The sequence below is a fragment of the Mus caroli genome, chromosome 6 (assembly GCF_900094665.2).
Source record: "Mus caroli chromosome 6, CAROLI_EIJ_v1.1, whole genome shotgun sequence".
Taxonomy (NCBI): Eukaryota; Metazoa; Chordata; class Mammalia; order Rodentia; family Muridae; genus Mus; species Mus caroli.
The window spans coordinates 145,831,090-145,854,808 of record NC_034575.1 but is presented as its reverse complement, the minus strand read 5'-3'; the positions used below and the strand labels follow the sequence as shown (position 1 = coordinate 145,854,808).

The window sequence follows — 23,719 nt, the reverse complement described above, 5'->3', positions numbered from 1 at the left end:
TTCTTCTTCTTCTTCTTCTTCTTCTTCTTCTTCTTCTTCTTTCTTCTTCTTCTTCTTCTTCTCCCTCCCCTTAGCCCCCATCCCTGTGGTGTGCATGTGAGTGTACACATGTATGTGTAAGCCAGAGGACCACCTTGGATGTTATTACTCAAGAGTCATCCAAATTAGATTTTATTTCTAGTTTTTATTTCCTATCTATCTATCTATCTATCTATCTATCTATCTATCTATCTATCTATCTATCTATCTATCTGTATTTATTGACAGCATCTTTCCATGGCTTGGAACTTGCCAAGTAGACTAAGCTTTCTGGCCAGTCTTCCTTGCAAAAGATCACACCTTCTAGGCCTCCTTGGGGGAAGCTAGAATAAAGGGACTAATCGGACAAATTCTTGGTAGTGTATTGAGGCCTCAAGAAAAATCAGTCTTCTCAAAGTCTTACAGTTCAGGGAATTGGTTAAAGAGCTTCAATAATCTGTTTTATGAATATAGCTAGATTTTTGTTCAGTTGTCCTAAACCTTTTCTGCTTATGTAGCTCAAGTAAAGTTTAGATCCCATCCTAAGGGCACCATGAGGTGGGTGTCTTAAGGGGTAAGGGCAAATGCTGCTCTTCCAGAGGATCTGAGTTTAGTTCCCAGCACCCACACTGAGCAGTTCAAACCTGTTTATATTGCTAGCTCCAGATCGAATACCTTCCTTTGCCCCCTACAAGCAGTTACACACATGTAGCAGACATTCATAGAAATGTGTACAGGTGGACATTAATAAAGATGAAAATAAAGCTTTTTTTTTTTTTTTTTTAAATACCATCACAGGTAGTGGTACACAGCTTAATCCCAGCATTTGCAGGAGGCAAAGGCAGGCAGACCTCTGTAAGTTTGTGGCCAGCCTGGTCTACAGAGCAAGTTCCAGGATAGCCAGGGCTACATAGAGAAACTCTGTCCCAAAAAATAACAAATAAATAAATACATAAATAAATATAAAAGAGCATCTTGGTTGGGTTGCCACCACCACAGGTTCCTGCAAGTTAGGCCATTCTGCTTTGACCCCACTGACCCTACAGTCACGACACCCACGATGTTACCAGCATTGGGGTTGTTCAGCAGGATTCTGTTATACCCTCTGCATCCAGGCTTCCCACAGTTAGTCCTACCCCCATAGCAGGGGACACCACGGGGCTCTTTAAGCACAGGGTGGCTCTCCCCTCAGGCTTATTTATTTCTGTGACACATCCAGATTCACACAATATCAATTCTGCAGACACACTTGCCATGTGAAGGGTGACAGTCACACTTTTAGAGCTAAATTCTTCTTCATTTTTTTTTTTTTTTTGGTTTTTCGAGACAGGGTTTCTCTGTGTAGCCCTGGCTGTCCTGGCACTCACTTTGTAGACCAGGCTGGCCTCGAACTCAGAAATCCGCCTGCCTCTGCCTCCCGAGTGCTGGGATTAAAGGCGTGCGCCACCACGCCCGGCTTAGAGCTAAATTCTTGCTTGATGGCTTCATACATACATTTATTTTATGTGCATGTATGCGTGTGCCTGGCTGTGAATATAGGCACCATTTGTGTGCAGTGCCCACAAAGGTCAGAGAGGCATCAGATCAACTGGCCCTAGACTTAGGTGGTTGTGAGTCTCTGTGGGTGGCTGGGATCTGAACCTGGGTTCTCTGCAAGAGCTTTAAGAATTCTCTTAATTGTTGAGCCATCTCTCTAGCTCCAGGGAGAACATTTTATCATATGATTGGGAACTGTTTCTGTTCTTTTCATTTCTTTTCTTTTTAAGGAGAATTGTTTGTTATGGAAATACATTTTATTTTTAGACTGTCTTTGCTTAAGTCACAAAATAAATTGAAGTGGGGCATAGGCACTGAGAAGAATTTTTCTGGGAACTGGAAACCTTGATGTGCTAACTGGTCATTAACTAAATCTCTAATCCTGACATGAAGACCCAAGTGTCCCTGCTGTTAGGTAATATTCTTTCCACCATGAAGAATGGTTTTAATAGTCAAATACAGAAATAATCAGGAGAATCAAATAAACAAATAGAAAGGATCATTTCAAGTGGTCTAAGTAAGACAGAACAGTATCTTTCTTATTCTGAATTCTGCTTGTTGGGGCTGCTATTACTGCCTTGAACCAAACACTGTCTACTAAAGTACTTGGAAAAGATGCTATACTTACATTTTATTTTAGTCTTTAAAGGTAAAGACTAAAATAAATGAGTATGCCACATTAGTATGTGTGTGTACATGTGGGTGTGTGGTGCCATCTGTCCATGCGTATGTGCCTGTGTGTGTATGTGTACATATGTGTGGTGCCTTCTGTCTGTGTGTATGTGTCTCTGTGTGTGTATGCACATATGTGTGGTGCCTTCGTCTGTGTGTGCATATATGTGTGATGCTTTCTATCTATTTGTATGTGCCTATGCTTATGTTCCTGTGTGTATGTGCATGCATGTGTGGTATTTCTGTCTGTGTTTATATGCCTATGTGTATATGTGCCTGTATATGTTCACACATATGTATGGTGCCTTCTGTCTATGTTTCTGTGCCTGTGTGTATGTGCCAGTGTTTACATGTGTTTGTGTGTGTGTGTGTGTGTGTGTATGCCCGTATGTGCATGCGTGTGTGTGTGTGTGTGTGTGTGTGTGTGTACATATGTGTGTGTGGTGCCTTCAGAGGCCAGAGGGGTATATTAAGTCCCCTGGTCCATACATCTGTTTCTCAGCCTTCAGTCAGCTATTGGTAGGTGTGAAATCTCATAGCAAAACATGATTAACAGGATATTGATTTAGGTTTCTAAACTCTATCTACTGAAAAGATTATTGATTTATGGAACGACACTGGAAAATGGCCACAACCATCGTTGTACTCAAAGGTCTTAGTGGTTTTGCCACAGGTGTGTAGGTTGTCAGAATTTGTGAGTGATGGTTATTAGACACAAATTTAACAACTATGTCTATCCCAGAGCAGAGGCACAGCATTAGTGACTTCATGTCATGACCGAGATTCCAGGACCTTGGTCATTGCTACATGCTAACAACTGTTCTTGATCTACACAGGAAATTGAATACCACTTGGTGAACGAGAAGTCTGTCTTTCTTAACACAAACAGCTGATCACACCCTCTGCTAACGAACTGACAATCTCCAGGAAACAGTTTTAATACAAGCACACTATTTGGAAATACACAGGGCTTGAGAAAGAACTGAATTCTGACTGCTAATGCTAGTAATGCTAATAAATGCTAGTAATTTTCCTTTCAAAATTGCCTCCAGGAGACCTCATTCCTTGTCAAAAAAAGAGCGAGCCACAGTAACATGCATTCTTCTCCGCAAAGGCGCAGTACGCTCTGTTGAGAAAATCAATGGGGGGCTTTAGGCGTTTGTCTTTGAGAAAAGGCACTTACAGATCCGGGGAAATTTCTTCCCATTTGTATTAAGCTGCAGCAGTGGCTTTAGAATGAGAGAAGGAACGTACATCTCGTACAATGAAGTAGATCAGCGAGAAGGGAGCCTGTCAGAGCTACTGGGGAACCATCCGGAGCCTAATGGCTTAACTTTAACAAAGGGTAAAACAGAGCTATTTTCCCCTCTTCAGTACATTATCTGAGTGCCTATTAACTCTATTTTAACTTTCTTTTATAATGGCAGTTGAGAAAAACTCTGTGGTCACACTTTGCAGTAAATGGAATTGTAAATGCACCTTTCTGGATGGGTCCATGAATGAGGGTAGGGTGTTTTTCTTACTTAATATTAAGGCCACTGTTGTACCACCTCTGCTGCCCAGAGCTTAAACCTTATTTCTGGGTTTACATACTGATGCTCTTTACCTGTAACCTTGTTTTATACCTAGAACAAGGGCCTATGTTTACTTATTGATTAAAAAAATAAGCAACTTGCTTTCTGTTTTATTTCTATTACCCAACCTCAAGTGATTTTTGAAATATGGGGCTAAAATGCCTACTTGTCTTCTAAGGTTTGCCTCCCCCACGGAAGAGTCCACATATCCTGAGGGAAAATGGCAAATGTTACCATTTATATGTAGAATATGTATAATGGTTTGAAACATAGTCTCTCTCTCTCTCTCTCTCCTTATGTCTCCCCCACCCAATTTACTAATTGTGTCTATCCCAGAGTAAATATGTGTGTGTGTATGTGTGTATACAGTATTGACCATGTCAGGTTCTCTGTCCCTCCTTCTTTCCCTCCCATCCTCCTTCCCTCCTTTCTCTTCTCCCTCCTTCCTTTGTTCCTTCCTCCCCTCCCTCCCTTTTCTCTTCTTCCCCTCTCTCCCTCCCTCCTCCTCACCTTTCCCTCCCTCCCTTCCCTCTGCATTTAAGGTACACCACAGTCCAAGTGTTGAAGGAGTCAACAGACACAACAATGACACAATACTGCACAGCTCAGGGTAAGGACCTTTGCATTGTGGGAGAGTTCTAATTATGAAGCACCCTGAAGCAATCTAACTGGTCCTTCAGAAGCAATGTAGGATACCTGGAGTTTCTGCTGGCTTGTACAGTTCCTAGACACGAAGTGAACTGGATGTGCAATATCAGTTCCTTGGAGGAATTCAATAGTGTTTGGCTTATGACGAGTACATAAGCCCAACTCTGGCATCGCAGAAAACAAACAGGATTGATGCTTGTATAATCTAAGCATTCTCCATGCACATACATTGAACTAGAGCTCATGTGTGCCAGACATGTGCCCTATAACTAAACTATATCATGGCCTTCTTTTTCCTGTTCTTTGAGATTAGAGCCTCTCTAAGTTGCTCAGGCTGGACTTGGTCACGATGTCTTTCTGCCCCAGTCTCTTGAGAACGTGGGGTTATGGATGTGTACTACTAAGCTCAGTTCATCTGCCCCTCTTTGATCCAAAGTCAGATACTCTCCTGAAAACATATGTAAAACTGGGTCCGTTCCACATACTTGTACAGACCATGTTCCTCCCAACTGAGCTCATACTATTGAAGGGAACAACTGAGAGACTGAATAAACAACCGGCGGTAATTTAACCAAATGGAACTTTGATCTACAACCTGCAGCAACTCGCCTGAGAAGCCATCCCTTTATCTACAATGAACAATCAGGAAGCTATGCTGCTAAGACAGCAGGAAGCCAGACTCCTATCAATGGCGATAACTCGGGAAGATAAATAATAAATAATACTTGCTACCAATTAGGAACTGACAACCCTCCTAGTATCTGCTGTCACTTCCGCTTAGTCAGGAACCACAGAGGGTCAACAGTGGCCATGGCCCAGCACACAGGCCTGTGCTTCTGCCTTGCTTAACCCCCCAGGGCCACTACAGAGTGCAACTCCCCAGAACTACAGTAGAGTTTCCTTTTCTACTATTGCACCTCTCTGCAGCCTGCTTAGAGTCTGCTGAAAAGGCGTTAAAGCTGAAATTCACCGTGCACAGATACACAGGATGCAGAGGACTCACATGCACATACTCAGAGTTAGAAAAGGTAAAGTTCCCCACTTGACACTGCTCAGAGGTCAGGAAGAGCTACTAGAACACCAACTTTAAGAATACGAGGTTTCTGTTTTGGGGATACCTGGGCTGCTGCTGTTACTGAGCCATTCAGTACCAGGGAAAGGCTCCATACTCACAGTAACTTCCCTTCTTGTTTCTCCAAAATTCATTAGTTTTATGTCTGATCCTGAGTGGAATCCTCCCCAGGAGAGGAAACGTATGCACTGGAATAGATTGATAAGTTTCTGACTGCAAGCATGAAGTCCATGACACCCCAAAACTGCCACCTTCAGCTGCCGCAGTGCACACTGGCTGATTCGATTATTTCTCTAGAGAGAAGCTAGAGAAGAAAGTAGAGTGTTGGCTCAAGCTCTACCACATACCCAGGGCACTCAGTATGCCCATCAGCCATTTCCCTGTAGACAAGACACTCACTGAGCAGCTGAGGCATCTCCTGAGGAGAGAAAGCATCAGGACTTATCAGACCTGGGGGGGGGGGAGGAGATACACAATGGTGAAAGAGCAGCTGTTTGCTTGGCCAGTGTGTGCCTTGTTTCTTATTTCAAGTGTTTATACCAGAGAAAAGAGATAAAGGTTTTTGATTTTTTACAGCTTGTTAGAGAAGTATCTCAGAATATCACAGGAAAGGAAGCATTGAGAGCATCAGGCTACCATAATACCTGCAACCACCTCCAGTTGTGCAAATAGAGGAGATGAAGGGGGTTGATCCAAGTAACAAATATTTAAAGTTTCCACAAATTATTTCCAGGTCTTCCTGAGAAAGTCTTTGTGGCTTGTTGTGGATTGTAGATCCCTAAAATTACACGAGAATCTACATGTGCAGGACCCTGGCCCCAGTTGGTTTTGATTGGTTAATAAGGCTGTCAGTGGCCAATGGCTGGGCAGAGAAACAGAGGTGGGACTTTAGGATTCCTGGGCAAGAGATGGAGGAGGAGGAACAGAAAGGGAGAGAGCCCCCATGCCAGGAAAGGAGTAGATGTCAGGTCTGAGAGATTCTGGGCAGAGAACATAGCCATGACGTAGGTGCTTGGGAACTTAGCCCAACAGGGCTGCAGGTCTGGGTCTGGGGCAGCCAAGGTAAAATATAGGTTTTAGTAATAACTCAAGAATATCGGAGGGGAGAGTATTAGCCATGTGGAGGTTTGGAAGTGATCCAATTATTGAGCTGTTTAAGGCATATTAAAATATAAAGTTGTATGAGTCTCTTTCATTCTGGAACCCAGAACATTGGGGCAGGTAGCAAGGAAAGCACCGCAGTTGCTGCTGGGGTCGATTTGAGTAGCCATATTTAGGTACAGCAACAGTAGCTTCCCATCAAATATAAAACAATATTCTAATTGGAGCCACCTAGCACAGAGCACTCACACAACATGCACAGTGGTCTGAGAACACTCAGTGTAGTGCTCACACGTACACACAACGGACTAGGCATGTGCTTGATGGCAAGGGGCTCCCTCCCGCATGGGAAAAAGACCCAATCCTGTAAGAAATTCAGAGAAACAGAAATCTTTATTAGTACATAACCAGCCCTAGCTAGCGCATAAGAAGGTCTATCCTTGATCAGATCTTCCACAACCTATATGGGGTGAGAACCTTACATAGAGTTTCATATAGAGGCAGTCTTTAGGTTCCCACCCAAAGTAATTTTCTGTGCAGTTAAGTGAATTCAAAGACACAAAGGAGCTCAGTTACCCTAAGTAAATAACTTGCTCTCAAAGCAACTGACAACCAATGTCATTTCTTCAAAACAGCCAGACAAAGGTTCACTTCTGATACTAGTAAGCAGCTCTAAGGAGTGAGCTTGCAAAAACTTAAGTAAACAGGCTCTAATTAAGTCAGAAGTTTAACTCTTTCATCTTTCTATATTATCCAGTAACAACCTGTGAGAAAGCTACCTATCTTAAGTTATGTTTGAGTAACAGTTGAGTAGAGCCTTTTGGGCTTAATTTCTTTTCCTCTTCAGGCACCTGCAAGGTGGACCTGGGCACGAAAGATGGGAGAGACATACACCTCACTGTGAAGTTAGAACCAGACCTTAAGCAGACAATGGAAAAACAGGCAAAATGTCCCAAGTCTCAAAAAAGGACAAATTCTCAAGAGAAGACATTCAAAAGTCCAGAGGCACAGGAAGAAGTTGTCCATCATTACTGGTCAGCAGAGAAATGCAAGTCGGAACCACAATATAGAACCTGAGTCCAGCGAGGAACGCTCTGAATGATGAGTGCCGGCAAGGATATGGAGAAACAGAGTCACTGTGGCAGAAGGATCGTAGGATCAGCAAGTCTACCTGGGGTTTATATCTGAAGAAAATGACGACAGCATGACAAAGAGGCTTCTGCACTCCGGTGATCTCTGCAGAAGCTCACAGCAGTCAGAAAACAGAAGCAACCATTTACCCTGAGTGTACAAAGGTGGGACCACACTGAGGGGGTAGTAAGCCCAAAAGGAATGAGATTTTCTCACTTGACACACTATAGATAGGGCTAGATATCATTAAGTCAATCAGGCATCAAAGGCTTCATGATCCGCTGTATGTGGAACCCAGCAACAGTGAAGAGAAGTCAGAAGAACCTAAGGAGACTGGAAAGGCTGGGGATGGGGGAGGTTGGTCAGTGGGTGCCATATTGGAGTCAGATAGGAGCAAGAAGCTCTGGGATAAGGTTGTACAGCTGGTGACTTGCAGATAAGAGCCACAAACTATATCTCACAAATGACAGGAGGAGGGATTTGGAGAGCCCCAAAGATTACTTGAAGAGATAAGTGACCAGCTTAAAGCAGCATGTAGGAGGAACATGTATAAATCATTAAATGGGAAACTTTAGTGATTTTTGTGTATCTGTAAAAAATTGAAATGATTAGCACTAGAGAGTTGGCTCCGTATGTGAAGAGCTTGCCTTGTGAATGGGAAGACTGGAGTTCAGATCCTAAGAATCCATATAAAAAGCCAGGCACAGAGAGGTTCACCTGCAAGCTCAGGGCTGGGAGAGAGGAACCAGTGCTCCCTGGAGTTCTCAGCCAGCCAGTCTGACTGGGTCAGTGAGCTCCAGATTCAGTGAGAGACCCTTTCCTAAAAAAATAAAAATAAAAAAAGTGAACATTCCTGATGTCAACACCCAGCCTTCACGAGCATATCCATACATGCAGCAGCCCACAGATATAAAAATGCATTTGTGTAAACACTACACACACACACACACACACACAGTTAAGTAGTTATAATCAGTGACGTTTCTAGCACTTTAAATGAACGTATATTTTATATCCATGGTAATTGTACCATTTCTTAGTTACCATCTTAAAAGATATTTATTATATGTATGAGTGTTTTGCCCATGTATGTATGTATGTATGTATGTATGTATATGCAGCATGTGTGTGCCTTCAGAAGCCAGAGAGTGTGTTGGCATCGGATCCCCAGGAACTGGAGGTACAGACAGTTGCGAGCTGGTCTGGGTTCTGGGAATTGAACCAAGGTCCTCTTTAAGAGCCACTAGTGCTCTTAGCCACTGATCCACCTCCTTCGCCCTGTTGCCTTCCCAAAGGTTGATGGTTAATAAGCATCATACCTAGTTTCATTCCAAAGAGGAGCAAGGGCACCTGAGGGCAAGGGAGAAGAAATCTCTGAGGGTCAAGTTAATGCCTCCAGGAAAACCTGGTGCTGGATGAAATAATCCCTGTTCTGTGGTACACATGCAATCCTGCTACCTCACACCTTCCAGAACACATTTCTGTCAGTGGGACTCTTGAGAAACAGCAGGGTGTGTCATGGGAAGTGGGGAGGAAATTAGCAGAGGGAAGAAGAATCTCAAGGAAGCAGAATTCAGAGGGAAGACACCTCCAGAATCCTTGGGATGTGGAAAGAAGCTCTTCCCAGAATGTATGAAGTGGATCTGGCCTATGTTGCATATTAGAGGATGACCATGTCTGCTGCTGCGGCTTTCTGCATGTGACTTGTGTCTCATCACACAAGAGATGCTGTTTTAGCTCTTCTTCCTGTCACTGTGATAAGCTCAGTCAAAAACAACTTAAGAGGGGAAGAATCTATTTCTGCTCACAGTTCTGGGTCACAGTTCATCATAGCAGGGAATTACAGCCAGAGAAACATAGGGAGTTGGTCAGATGGCATCCATAGCCGGGAGCAAAGAGAGATGCAAGCTTTGTCCACCCTGAAATGGTCTGGTATCTCTTGCCTAGGGAAAGGAGTCATGCACACCTAAGTCTACAAGTATCAATCAAGGTAATCAAGATAGTCTCCTCCCCCAGGCATGACCAGGGCCAGTTCTCCCTGGTGATTCCAGCTTCTGTCAAGTAGATAATGATCAGTAATATCATAGCTGTGTATGATGGCAGGAATACAGTATTTAAACTACTTCTGTAAGGACATTCTTAAGGGAAGTCACCTGATGGACATATAGTGACCCGGGTGCAGCCTGGAGTCACCATGTCATCTGTGGTAAGCTTCATTTCGATATTTCTCTTGTGGCAGCACAAATACCAACTCAGCAGAAAGGCAGATGGCAGATCACTGGTTCTGTGAGAGCAATCTTTACTCTGGAAGCCTCAGCTCACACTTCATATTGGAAGGTAGGGTCTCAATAGCTTCCTCGTGTAGTTCAGGCCTGGTTTTTGTAGCTAGCATTTACTGAGACAAGATCTCTAGCAGTCCAGGCTGGCTTTGAACTTACTCTGTAATTCAGGATGACCCTGAACTTCTGATCCTCTTGTCTCCATCTCCAGTCTGTTGGGGGTCACAGGTGTGTACCACCACAGTCATTTTAGGTCACACTAGGGATCCAGTTCAGGGCTTCTGGGCATGCTTAGCAAGCACTCTGCCAACTGACTAATGTCCTCAGCTCCATCAAGGTGAGCTTCCTTTCATTTGTGTTTGGAGCTCTTCAGGTGGGAGATGCTTATTGTACTTGTGAGCATAGAAGCCCTTTAATCATATAAATGTACTAAAATAAGGCAGCAAAGAGGATTCCTCACACATTAGGCTGGGCAAGTAGTGACCAGCAAAGATCACAGTCTTCCTAACCAGCTTTGACCAAGGTAATGGCGTGGCTTTGGTTTAATGTGGCTAGCATCTTCTTGCTCTGATTGTACTGTCTCAGAATTTTAGGCATTTTTGGCTTGTAGTTCCCAAACCAGAAACTAAAAACTAAAGTTACCAACAGAACCAGAACCCCTGCTTTTCTTACCTATGCCCAGTTATCTGGCTCAGGTTACACTTTGGTGTGTCAAGAAATTGAGGCAGCTCTTCTGAATATTATAAAATGTTACTGTCATAAAGGATATATGTTCAACTAGTGAAGCCCTCAGCTAGAAGACTGACTTCCCTAAGGAAGGCCCTCCCCTTTTAAACACAGCCTAGAATTTGCTACAGTTTTAGAGAAATTATGTTGTTGGACCGTTTCATTTTCACATGACAAGAAAAGTTGCATTAATTTCATTTTGCTCCCTTTGTATCCACACCTCCCCAGAGGCTCTTCCCAAAGCACCATTCTTCCCAGACAGGGCTCTCCCAAAATGCTAATAGGTGCTGGAAGCTCTGGCATGGTTTCCAAGTTAATTTCAGAGGAAAGATGTTAACTCCTGGAAAACGCACACTTCCTATTGGCTTGCTTTCTTGCCGCAGCTCAACAATAGTTTTCAGGTGGAGGAATTGTGGGGAAATACTAAGAGATACATAAAAGTACCCTTTCAAAAAGCAGAGCACTGTGGTGGTGGCATTTCCAGTGAACATATATGACAGTATTTTCTAACAGGCACTTGAGAAACTCCAGTCATTGTTTGCAGCATCACTGTGACTTAGAGTCCCTTCCGCCTGATCCTGTTGTCTGGGTTCCCTGGAAATATCTTTCCCAGGTCTTACTGACTGTGACTCTTGCATCCAGCCATGCATTTGGGAGGCAGTTATGGAAGCCCATTACACAGCAGGCACAGGATAATGGGAGTGAGGGGAAATGACTGGTTTCTGTTGTGTAAGGTGGAAACAAAGGCTGATATGAGAAACACAACGCTCAGAACAGTACTGGCAGCTGACAGTGTGTGTGTGTGCAGATTGTTAGTGCTGCTACATGCACTCCAGGGGAACCACATACTCAGCTTAGTACTGTGAACACACAGGTATAAGAAGAGTAGCTGGCAACACAAGGCAACTCTTTGGGAGAGATGGTGAATAACTATAGTGTATGAGCAGGGCTGTGAGGATACTGTGAGGGGTGGGGTTGCCATGGAGGAGTCTCCAAAGCAGAGTGCACCAAACTGTGTGTGGAAGGTTAAGAAGGCATTAACGGCTGTGATCACAGGTCACCTGAAGAGATAAATCTCATTTGCAGGCTGTGTGCCCTTGAAAGGTAGCAGGAAGGCAGAAATATGAGTGTGTGTGTGTGACATTTAGAAAGCTGGTTAAGTTATAGATGGTAGAAAGAGTAGGTCAGACAGGTAGAAAATGGAGACAGGACTAGAAAGAACATGGCCACCACCATGTGCTTCAGTGAAGGTATGGTATGGGAGCAGGGAAGGGAGGCCTCAGTACTCCTCCACAACTAGGTAAGCAGGTGAGTAGCTAGAGGAGACTGGCTGCTCACTGCCTGAGGAACTTAGATTTAAAGAAAAACAAAGGTCTGTGTGTGGCCCCATTGGCAAAAGCACATAGGAGGCAGAGGCTGGTGGATCACTAAGTTCAAAGGTCTACGTGGAGAGTTCCAGTTCAGTTAGGCATACACAGTAAGGCCCTGTTTTACAAACTATGAAAGACAGGAAGGAGGGAGAAATGGAGGTAAGGAGGAAGAGAGGAAGGAAGGAGAGAAGGAAGGAAAAAGAAAAGAGGAAAAGAAAGAAGAGAGTCAGTGTTCCAAACCTTACCCCCTGGGTTTTTGTATGGATCTCATAAGAAATACCAGACTCATTCTGGACATTCACACCTTGGCTTATTTTGATTTTCCTTCAACAAAAGGATCAAAAAGCAAATTCCATGGGGCATGATGACTGGAGAGTGTGTGAATTAGTCTGCCATCTCAAATAAGCCGAAGCTAGTTCACCAATGGTTTCTAAAACTTACTCTTTATGGGGCGGGAAATTCTTTTAGAAACATCCTGTAGCTGGGGGAAGATTTGGTGGTTAAACTATGAGCTATGCACACATGAAAACTAGTAACTGTATCTCCACAAACCCATGGAAATGCTGGGCGACTCTGGTGGCCCATCTGTAATCCAAGCCTTGAAAGGTGGACATAGGGATCCACAGAGCGAGCTGGATAACTAGACCAACCATATCACCAAGAACTTGGCTTGATTGAGAGACCTTGCCTTAATGAATGAGGTGGATGATGGAGGATGGTTCCATGTACACACACACACACACACACACACACACACACACACGCGAACATATGGGGAAACACACATGCACATGTATACACAGGTACAGGCATACACACAGGTACACACACATGGGCAAACACACACATGCACACACACATGTGAATGCATGGATAGATACATACATGTACACATATACACAGGCACATGCATGCACACATGCACACACATGCACACGGGAAAAATAAAAAACAAGCAGTGTGTTCTACCCTCAAAGAAAGTCAAGTGGTAACTACAGACAGACCATCACTGACTGTATACATGAAAGAGGAAAAACAACAACCAAACAAACAAATAAAACACCTTCCATAGTTTCTTTGCATTTTTTTTGTCCCTGAGATATATTCTTTCTTTTATGGTTTTCTTTCTAGTACTGAATGCTGATAGATACATCTTCCTTGAAGGGAGATTAGTAACCATCAAGTATTATACCAGATGAATCATTATAAAAGTAATCATTTTATAGCAGGTATTCGATAGGAAGTTTTCTGATATTATATAACTCATTTGAAATTTAAAGCTTCAAAGTAAATTGTAGCCTCCCCTTCCCCAGCCTTAATGGTTCCACTGTTTACACCTGGATGGAGCTTGCCGGCTCAATCGTTCTGCCACGCCCACTGCTGGAACCTGCCGCCTTGCTATTGGTCCCCGGGACTATTTGGCGGGAGTCGCCCCCCCCCCCTTCCTCTCCTTTATAACTGCGTGCTGATATAGTAAAATTGAGCTTTGATCAGAGTTGCTTTTGACTTGGCTCCGTTCTTTCTCTCGTCGCCTAGCCCCTCTTCTCTTCCAGGTTTCCAAAATGCCTTTCCAGGCTAGAACCCAGGCTGTGATCTGCTGGCCGGACACAAAAATAAATGTAATTCGGAAAGTGTTTTTTAGAAGATATTGCCCAATATTTTAAGATTAAAAAGTCCTTTTATTTTTGCTTGTTTCATAGAGATAGGATAAATAAAATCAAAGGCAGATGTGGGACTATGAGACTATTTTGCTGAGAAGGTAAATGAGATTAATAAAAACAGTAATGTTTGGAAAAAACCTACAGAAGTCTGCAACCCTGAATTTAATTCCTGGAACCCTTGTAAAGTTGGAAACAGAAAATCAACTCTACAGAGTTGTCCTCTGCCACATGTGCACGGCATATACAAAGATAAATAAATGAAATAATGTTTTTAAAGAAGCTAATTATTTTTTACTTTAGCAAGTTATATCAATTGTGATGATTAGTTTTTATTGACTATTTGACACAACTCAAAGCCACCTGGGAAGAGGGAACCTCAGGTGATACATTGCCTCCATCAGACTGAGATATTGTTCTGGCTAATGACTGATGATTGACATGGGATGGCCCAGCCCACTGTGGGAAGCACCAGGCCTAGGTGGAGGGTTTGGACTGTGTAGGAAAGCTTAGCTGAGCAAGGGTCAGAGAGCAAGCCAATGAAAATTTTGTCATGGTTTCTGCTTCAAGTTTGTGCCCTGACTCAAGTTCCTCAATGATGGACTATGATGAGAAGTGTAAGCCAAATAAGTCCTTCCTCCCCTAAGTTGCTTTTGGTCACAGTGTTTTATCACAGCCACATAAAGCAAACCAGTACAACAATAAAATGTATGTGGGTTTGGGCTGTTATTCTGTTCTAGTCTTAAATCCTCTGCAGGCCAGATTTTAATTGTTATGGGAAGCTAAGTTTTTAAGACAGTCTTCTTTGAGTGGGGCAGTACTCACATCCTAGCTAAGGGAGTGCTGTTAGGACATTTCTGGTTTGGAAAATGGATTGATTGGTAGACAAAAACTGTGCAGAACAAATGAAAAGTTGTAACGTTCCTAGAGACATGATGTTAGAAAAAAGATGGCACAGAAAACTTGAAGTAAATGCTGTAAATACAAGGAGTATCAGCTCCATTGAGAAGAAAGTTACACAGAGGGATAGAGGAAGGTTCACTGCTGATCTGTGGCTTCTGTGCAGCTCCCTTGCGCTCCCTCCTCCTTCCTTCCTCCCTTTCTCATTTCCACAGCCTCTCCCCTTTCTCTCTCAGTTTAAACTGAAGAAAGTTTTCAGAACTTATGTTAATAAACTAATGCAAGCACAGAGGTTTTCGTAGTGACATCTGATTTCTTGCTGCAAATATCTTCCAAAAATAAAAAAAAATAAAAAATTAAAAAAAAAGGAAAAAAAGGAATAGCAAGGGTGGTTGCACTTATTGAGCTCTTACTATGATGTAGCAAGGGTGGTTGACTGAGCTCTTACTATGGTGTAAGCAACATCTCCCACACTGTGTCATTATTTTATCAGAGAGTCCTTGCAGTAACTCCAGGAGATGGCAGAAGACACTGCTTATCCCAGAGGGTGTAAAGACCTTGTGTAAGTCAGACATCAGGGAGAGTAGGGTGAAGGTTGAGCACTTTCACCTGCATGCATGGTTAGTCAGTTTGGAAATGAGAGAAACTGAAATTATTTTTGGAATTGAAGCAAACTGTGGGCTGGATATGAGATGCATTAAAATGACATGTGTTGAACAAAGCTGTGACCTGTGTGGTTGAGGGCCTTCCAGGGCTGCTCCTGACTTCTGACATTAGATTTCCTTGGGATTTCCACATCATCCTTTGTCCTGATACCTTACTGAGTCACTACAAAGACCAGGGATCTTCATAGATTCTGATAACACCCCCCCAGCTTGAGACAGTGTCCCACAAGAATCAGAGCTGTTGAGAGTCCAGTGGCTCTCATCCAGATTTCAAATTGAATAAATATTCATGTTAATTACTTAGAACATTATGTCATTGGTGTTATCATGCAAATTAATCTTTGATCAAAAACACAACCCCCAACGCCAGCGTTTGCAGTGACAGCTTACACGTTGTTTTTTTTTTTTTGTTGTTGTTGTTTTTTTTTTTGTCCTAGCCTCTTGTGAAGACATCTACATAGCACCCTGCTTAATCTTTATAACAACCCTCTGAGATAGGCAGGCATCATCTGTATAGGAGAGGGAACTCAGGCAACAAACTGAGGAGTGGCTGGCTGCACTTCAGTTCTATACACTCAAGCATCAGTCACTCCACACTGTCAGTTCTTCTCTGCATTTTAACCCTGGGATAGAGCTCTTGAGATTACTGGTTACTGCTGGGTTTACCCAATTACCACCACGGTGTGTACAGAACTCAAGCGTGTCCTACAGAGAGGTGGGATGGCATATTTCCATCTGATTTCCCCGTACCCACAAGAGTAAGAGCGATCAGCCTTCTGAGTGCTTTGAATATCACTAATTAATAAGAAAACCACAAAACCAAAAAAAAAAAAAATTCCACTGTTAGATACAAGCTGGAATATATAATCTGTGCTTTGGGTATGTAAACTAAGTTCTGACCTTTAATTGATTTTTTTATGCAAATTTAATAAAATGATCAAATGAAATAGAAATGTAGTATTCTTCCCTGGAGCTCTTAAGATCTCTTCTTTAATCTGTGTTTAAATCCCACACGAAGCCCCTCAGACTCTAAATGTGCCCCAGATGTGCCAGAAGGAAGCCTTGGTGTGACACATGTTCTCATGGCAGAACTAGATTTCAGAGACTAGAGACAACAGCTTTCCTCTCCCCCAGGAGCCCCTCCCCGTCAGCCTGACATACAGGCCTCTCAAACTTTTCCAATTTTGTTTTAATTCAAATGCTTAACCTTCAGCGATTAATTGGCTCAGACTTCACAGCACAAAGTAAACCAAGTGCTCATTTTCAATCAGTAGAGAACAAGAGAACATTGTGGAAATGTTACACAAGAAATTAACCATTCTTTTCTTTGTTGTTGTTGTTGTTTTGTTTTTTTTTTAAAAAACAAAAGGTCTGCAGAGCTACGGTAGAGAGCAATGAAATGTGGAATGAGAGAAAGACACCAGTGTGCACCCCCAGACCCAGCTTGTCATGACTGCAAGTTTGCCTGTCCCAACCTCTGAACCTCCACATGCTGCTTCAGTTTCTCTTACCTGTCTGTCTGTCTTTCCCCCTCTCTGGCTTGTGTTTCTCTGAGACCAGAAGGTGTGGATAAGGCTGAGTAGAGAATACAGCAGAATTGAAATCACCTCCAAAGAGTCTTTCACAGCATCTCAGGAGCAGCAGTTTTCACTACAAGGCTCCAGAAGAACGGTTCATTGCACCATTATATCCCCCGCCTGTGTTCTAGATCTCCCCCAGCTGAGCTTGGAAGGCTCTGTGGGCTGGGCTTGCCTCGGACACCTGCAATCCTCTCTGTATTGTGACACACAGACAATGCCTTCTGGTCCTAGAGTGTTGCCATTGCAGCACTCAGCACACCCGGGTTTGAGAAACACAGCCTTCGTATCTTCCTAGAGATCAGGAACAGAATATGCTGTCAGTCATCTTGTGAACTTAATCAACCAGTCATTCAGTTAATTAAAGGAAGGACTGATAACCGGCCCTCTATGACCACACACCACACTGGACTTTGTAGATAAGGAGTTCCAAATGTGCCAAAAAACATAGACATCCATGTTTGCAAACCGCTGCACTTTGCCTTGCTCTCCTGGCTCCGTGTCTTGTGTGTTTACTGGGAAAAAGGACACGTTTCACAGACTCACACCAGCATAACACCTGAGAGCCCTCTCAGTCACTCAGGGTCTTACTAACTGAGTAATTTGAACAGGCTTTGTAATATCTGTGTGTTTCAGCCTTCTGTAATCCTGAAGTGGAGATAATATAGTCCTTCTATGTGAATACTCAGCAAAGATTAAAGGGGTCGATTTCTGGAAATGAATTGGGACGGGGGCAGCAAACGATCAGTACAGTATCAGTATTTCAGTGTGTTTGCCATCTGCTGAAATTAAGACTTCCTAATTTTCCTTTGGACATTTATGTGTGGGATTCTATTAAAAGATTCCATTCAGAGGAGCTCAGCAGGTGACAGTCCTCTATAATAGCATCCAAAGAGGAAGTTTATATACCAGAGCTTACATCTGTCTGTCTGTCTGTCTGTCTATCTAATCTAATCTAATCTATCAATTTATTTATTTATTTATTTGGTCCAGGGTCTCAATATTTAGCCTTTGCTGACCTAGAACTCACTCTGCAGATTAGCCTGAACTTGAACACTCAGAGACTTAACCATGCTTCTTGCCCCCTGGTTATTGCAAAGTTAAAAAAAAAAAATCACCTCTTACATTCTCTGCGTGTGTGCACGCAGGTGCACCTGTGTTTGCAGGAGTATGCACAAGCATGTGGAGGCCGGAGATAAATCTTGGCTGTAATTTCTCAGGGACTTTTCACCTCAGTTCTTGAGACAATTTCTCTTAACAGCCTGGAACTCACTGTGGAGGCTAGGCTGGCTGGCCAGCAAGCTTCAGAGTTCTCTTGTCTCTGCCTCCCCAGGGCTGGAATCACAATACAGGTACCTTGCCCTATTGTGTTTTATGGGTTCAGGTCCTGGAGCTTTACATAGCTAGAGCATTATTATTACTGTGGTTCCAGTCCCATATCTAGCATTCTTAAGTCAGCCTCAGGAGTGGTTTGAATCTTCAAAAACTCTGTCCTTGACCAAACTTCTACCAGGGTCCACTAAACCTAGTCTTAGCAACAAATGTTGCTAGGCTACTCTTGACATCTAATAACAATTTATTTCCCACATCATCCGCTTGGATATCCCAAACAGCTTCCTCTTACCAGCGGCCCATATTCTCCTCCCTACTGTCTCCAAATACCTGCTTGTGTTTGTTTGTATTTGAACTTGGATTCACTCTCACCTACTGTAATAAGGCTTTGAAAAGGCGTTAGGATAATTCTTCTTTAGTAATGAAAAAGTCAAAATGTCAGCATGACTAAAATAAAAATGATTCTCTACACAGGGCAATGGGGAAACATTTAAGGTTAGGGGGGTTTATGATACTCAGGCAGATCTTCTAAGGAGGGTGATGGAGCGAAGAGCATCAGAGAACTAGGCTGGCCCAGGAGTGAAAACTGTCTGGGGCATCTGTCCACAGTTGTGTTTCTCATAGACAGTAAAGGGCTTGGAGACAGAGGGACTCAGAGTCAGCCTTGGCTATATATCACGGTCAAGAACAGCCTGGGCTGCACGAGGGCTTGTCTCAAAAAAAAAAAGTTTTATGGTTAACTCAGTTGGATGAGAATTGGTGACAATTATTATGAGTGGTGTCTCTCCATCCTGTACCTCTCCACAACCTTTCAACATTAAGCCTAGAGTATGGAAGGACTGACTGTGAATTGGAAATCAATCCCCTTAAATGGTTGTGGTTTTTCTTTCTTTTTTTTTAATTGAGAGGAAAGCAACTACATAAGAGAGTTGAGTTACATCTCAGTTCATCTTGAAATGTGTTAGAGAAGGAATTGAATGGAATAATGACATGTGTGCTTTTCCATTTGAAAACAGTCCCTTTGTGTCCAGGATACTTTGTTCAGATTCCAAAGATCATAGAAGATGAGAGAGGAGAGAGGGAGAGAGAGAGAGAGAGAGAGAGAGAGAGAGAGAATTTATGAATAGGAAATGTGTATTTACATTATTCGCTATAAAAGATTTAGTATTTCAGTAGGCAAGACACTGCTTTCCCAAAAGAAGTGCCTGTAACTGGTAAAACAACCTGGATGAGAAGCTCAGAGTGTGGATCTTTCACACTGATGTCAAGCCACCTGTTAACATCAGCAGAGACACAGAGCAAAGCCCTTGGGAAGAAGAGCTCCGTTCCTGTCACAGCAACCAAATATCCTCTGTGCCCAGAGACACTTACCCTAGTCTTGGCTGTGAGGCAAGTTCATAGCAAGTTCACTTGCTAAACTTTCAGTGTATGGGAAGACACCAGCCAGGCCAGCCACTCTGTTTGCCTCTCTCAATCTGTGTCTGACACCCACCACCAAGGGCAAAGCATGGGTGTTAGTCTGAGCTGTGTTTGGAATTAGGTCTGTGTAGGACTTAGGGATTACTATGTCTGATTACCCTACTCCTTGTTACACTCCCTCATCGTGTGTGTGTGTGTGCGTGCGCGCCTGTACACAGGCATGAATGTGTGGAAACCAGAAGTGGAGTTCGTGTGTCTTCTTAGACTTATCTAAGGTCTCTCACTGAAATTGGAGTTCAGCAATGGGCCGGGTTAGCTTGCCAGAGAGCTTCTAGGAGTCTCTTGTCTCCCCAGCACTCAGATTAAAGGCACATCCTTCCAAGAGCAAGATTTTGCCTGTGTGCTTAGGGTCTACACTCAGGCCTTTGTGCTTGTGCAGTGAGGAGCACTTTTCCTGCCGGACCATCTCCCCAGCCCTTCACAGTATGTACCCAAGAGAGAAGAGCTGCTTCTAAATTTTTTTATTTGATTTTTCAACTTCTGAAAGGAAAAAAATCTCTCTGTGTCTGAACCATAAGAAGTACTAAAGTATTTACAACTACTACTCCTGATAAAAACCAAGGAAGTCATAATTTTCTTTTGCTGTGCCCAAGAATGCAGAAGCTTATCTACAGGTAGCTTTGTGATCAGTGCTGCAACCAGCTCAACCGTGGCTCCTAAAGGGGCAAATTGCCATGGGTTTTAATTGTTCCTTTTCTTTTTCTTTCTCGTCTGTTTAGAGTTGCGACATTACTGTTAAGTTACCACTGGGAAAGCATTACCACATATGGTGGTTTGAGTGAGCTGGTCTACAGTGTCGTTCAGGTCCTGTGGTGTCCTGTTAACTGCTACCCCTGCTCTCATGGAGCACAGCTTCTGCGGGAGCCGCCCTGTTTCCACAACAGTGTGTTTGTATGTAAAAGCATGAAGGAGACACATGCCCCCTGCTGCAGATACCTTTGCTAGTCCATTCCTCCAGATTTTAGAGGGTTCAATGGTTTCATTTAATTTGAAACCAGGAGGCTTTTAAAGCAGTATTTTATTTTTTTTAAATTTTTATTTTTTTTCTTGTTTCAAATTTTTATTACAAAATTGTAGGTTCAGGTTGAAGCAGAAACCGAGCAGACTTCATCATCAAAGGTAGAGAGGTCCTATCAGAAAATATTAAGCCGTGTTTCAAGCTAAAAGGCATTTGGAAGAAAACCTTTTCTTTTAAATACCCCAACCAAACTTCTTTACCAATTTAGATATTTCTTTTTTCCATACACTGAAGTTCCTGATACCTTTTTTTTTTTTTTTTTTTTTTTTACCTTTTTGAACTCTGTATTGAGTGTCTACATGGTAGGATTCGGTGATTATTTATAAAATCATTTCATAGTTTACATGAGGGTTGGTTATATCTGTTACAAATCTTGACCAGTTGAAATTCTATTCTATAAATTTCTATGGAGGTCATGACTTTTGTAAACAAGGAATAAACAATGGAAAAACTAACCGTGTATGCATCTGCTCTCTCTTTCCTCTCTTTTCATGCTGTATGTAGCCATTCACTCATGTCTTAGATGTCTTGGCAAACCACCTTGCGGTGAGAATATAAAGGATATAGAGGCAGGGCATGGCCTATTTCTATACATTTTCATCTTCAGCACAGGGATATCATGTTAGACATTGTGATAATCTGTCTTGAGGAATGGATACATAAAATGTGGTACATTTACACAATGGAGTACTACTCAGCTATTAAAAAGAATGAATTTATGAAATTCCTAGGCAAATGGATGGGCATCATCTTGAGTGAGGTAACCCAATCACAAAAGAACTCACATGATATGTACTCACTGATAAGTGGATATTAGCCCAGAAACTTAGGATACCCAAGATATAAGATACAATTTGCTAAACGCATGAAACTCAAGAAGAATGAAGACCAAAGTGTGGACACTATGCCTCTTCTTAGAATTGGGAACAAAACACCCATGGAAGGAGTTACAGAGACAAAATTTGGAGCTGTGACGAAAGGATAGACCATCTAGTGATTGCCATATCCAGGGATCCATCCTATAATCAGCTTCCAAATGCTGACACCATTGCATACACTAGCAAGATTTTGCTGAAAGGACCCAGATATAGCTGTCTCTTGTGAGACTATGCTGGGGCCTAGCAAACACAGAAGTGGATGCTCACAGTCAGCTATTGGATGGATCACAGGGCCCCCAAAGGAGGAGATAGAGAAAGTACCCAAGGAGCTAAAGGGATCTGCAACCCTATAAGTGGAACAACATTATGAACTAACCAGTACCCCAGAGCTCTTGACTCTAGCTGCATTTGTATCAAAAGATGGCCTAGTCGGCCATCACTGGAAAGAGAGGCCCATTGGACTTGCAAACTTTATATGCCCCAGTACAGGGGAATGCCAGGGCCAAAAAGGGGGAGTGGGTGGGTAGGGTAGTGGGGGGGTGGGTATGGGGGACTTTTGGGATAGCATTGGAAATGTAAATGAGGAAAATACCTAATAAAAAATTAAAAAAAAACCAAGTTGACATAATGCAGTATTTTTAAAGATGCCGTTGCACCGTCTCATGATTTCCAATGTTTCTAAGGAGAATTCACACTTTATCTCTTTCATGGCTTTCCTGAATATAATTTTTCATTTTAAAACTTTTAAAAAAGATTTTCTTTTTATTTATTTTCTATTTTTTTCTAGGTCCTTTCATTGTTTTTACCCTGGTTGGCTTTGCCTGAGATGTTTTAGCAGGTGAAACTGACATTTTAAAAATTGCAGCCGAGCATGGTGGTGCACGCCTTTAATTCTAGCACTTGGGTGGCAGAGGCAGGCGGATTTCTGAGTTCGAGGCCAGCCTGGTCTACAAAGTGAGTTCCAGGACAACCAGGGGTACACAGAGAAATCCTGTCTCGAACCTCCTCCCATCCCCCCAAATTGCTTTGTCACCTTCGTGGTGGCGTTTCTTCAAATGTTTCCTCTTCCCTGGTCTTTTTCGTGCTACCCATCCTCCCACCCCAAGACTTCAAGTTAGGAATTTGTAACAGTTTGATATCTCTGCTTTTGCTCTTTGAGTCTCACTCCATTTTGTATTTTATGCTGGCAAAGCTTGTCTTTGGCTTCGCCCACCCTTTCTTCCTCTAGGTGGCGCACTTTCGAGTCTACCTTCATTTTGGAAACAATCTAAGGAGCTCATTCTCCTCCCCCCTCTAATTCTTTGTTTTCTTTCTCCGAGTTCTGCACTTTAAGCCACGTTTTGTTTCTCTTCCTTTCATTTCTTTAACACACTTCCAATGTTTATTTTAAAGAGCTTGCCTATGAATTTTATCATTGCAGTCTTTTATGAGCTATTTCTACTGAGTCGTTAGCAACTAATTTTGGTTACTGGTGAGATAGCTCGGCAGGTAAGGGTGCCTGCTGCCAAGCCTCATGACCTGAGTCAACCCTAAGACCTCCTCCCACAAGTTGCTTCCTGACCTTTATACATGCACTGTAGCATGGGTGCACCCCACATACAAATAAATGTAATTTTAAAGACTTAAAACTATTGAATCAAAAAGCAAACAAACTTCCCCAAACCTGCTAGAACCTGGATGCCATGGAGAGGTTATAGGGCTACCTGACACAGTGCATGTGTTTATGTTCCTGTGTGCATGTGTGCATATGTGTATTGCATGTATGTATATGTGCGTGTTTGCATGTATGTGTATATATGTGTGAGTTTGCATGTATGTGCACATGTGTATGTGCACATGTGTATGTGGGTGTATACGTGTATATGTGTGTGAATGTATATGTATGTGTATGTACATATGTGTATGTGTGTGCATCTCTATATGTGTGTGGATGTGTATAGTGTGTACATTTGCATGCGTGCATGTATGTATGTGTGTATGTGCATTTGCATGTGTATGTGTGTGTGCACATGCATTCGTGTGTGTGCATGTGTGTGTGTATTAGTCAGGGTTCTCTAGAGTCACAGAACTTATGGATAGTCTCTA

The 23,719-nt window shown here is 42.7% G+C and overlaps 1 protein-coding gene across 2 annotated transcripts in view; it reads right to left on the bottom strand.

Moving 5' to 3' along the window:
- Positions 1 to 23,719, bottom strand: part of Far2 (fatty acyl-CoA reductase 2) — a 106,239-nt gene that overhangs the window by 33,447 nt on the left and 49,073 nt on the right. The window contains exon 2 of one of the 2 annotated variants that reach the window (XM_029478415.1): positions 16,862 to 16,925. The exons of the other annotated variant lie outside the window; for it this stretch is intronic. The gene's annotated coding sequence lies outside the window, so the exon portion shown is untranslated. The remainder of the gene's footprint in view (positions 1 to 16,861; positions 16,926 to 23,719) is intronic. 2 annotated transcript variants of the gene reach the window in all.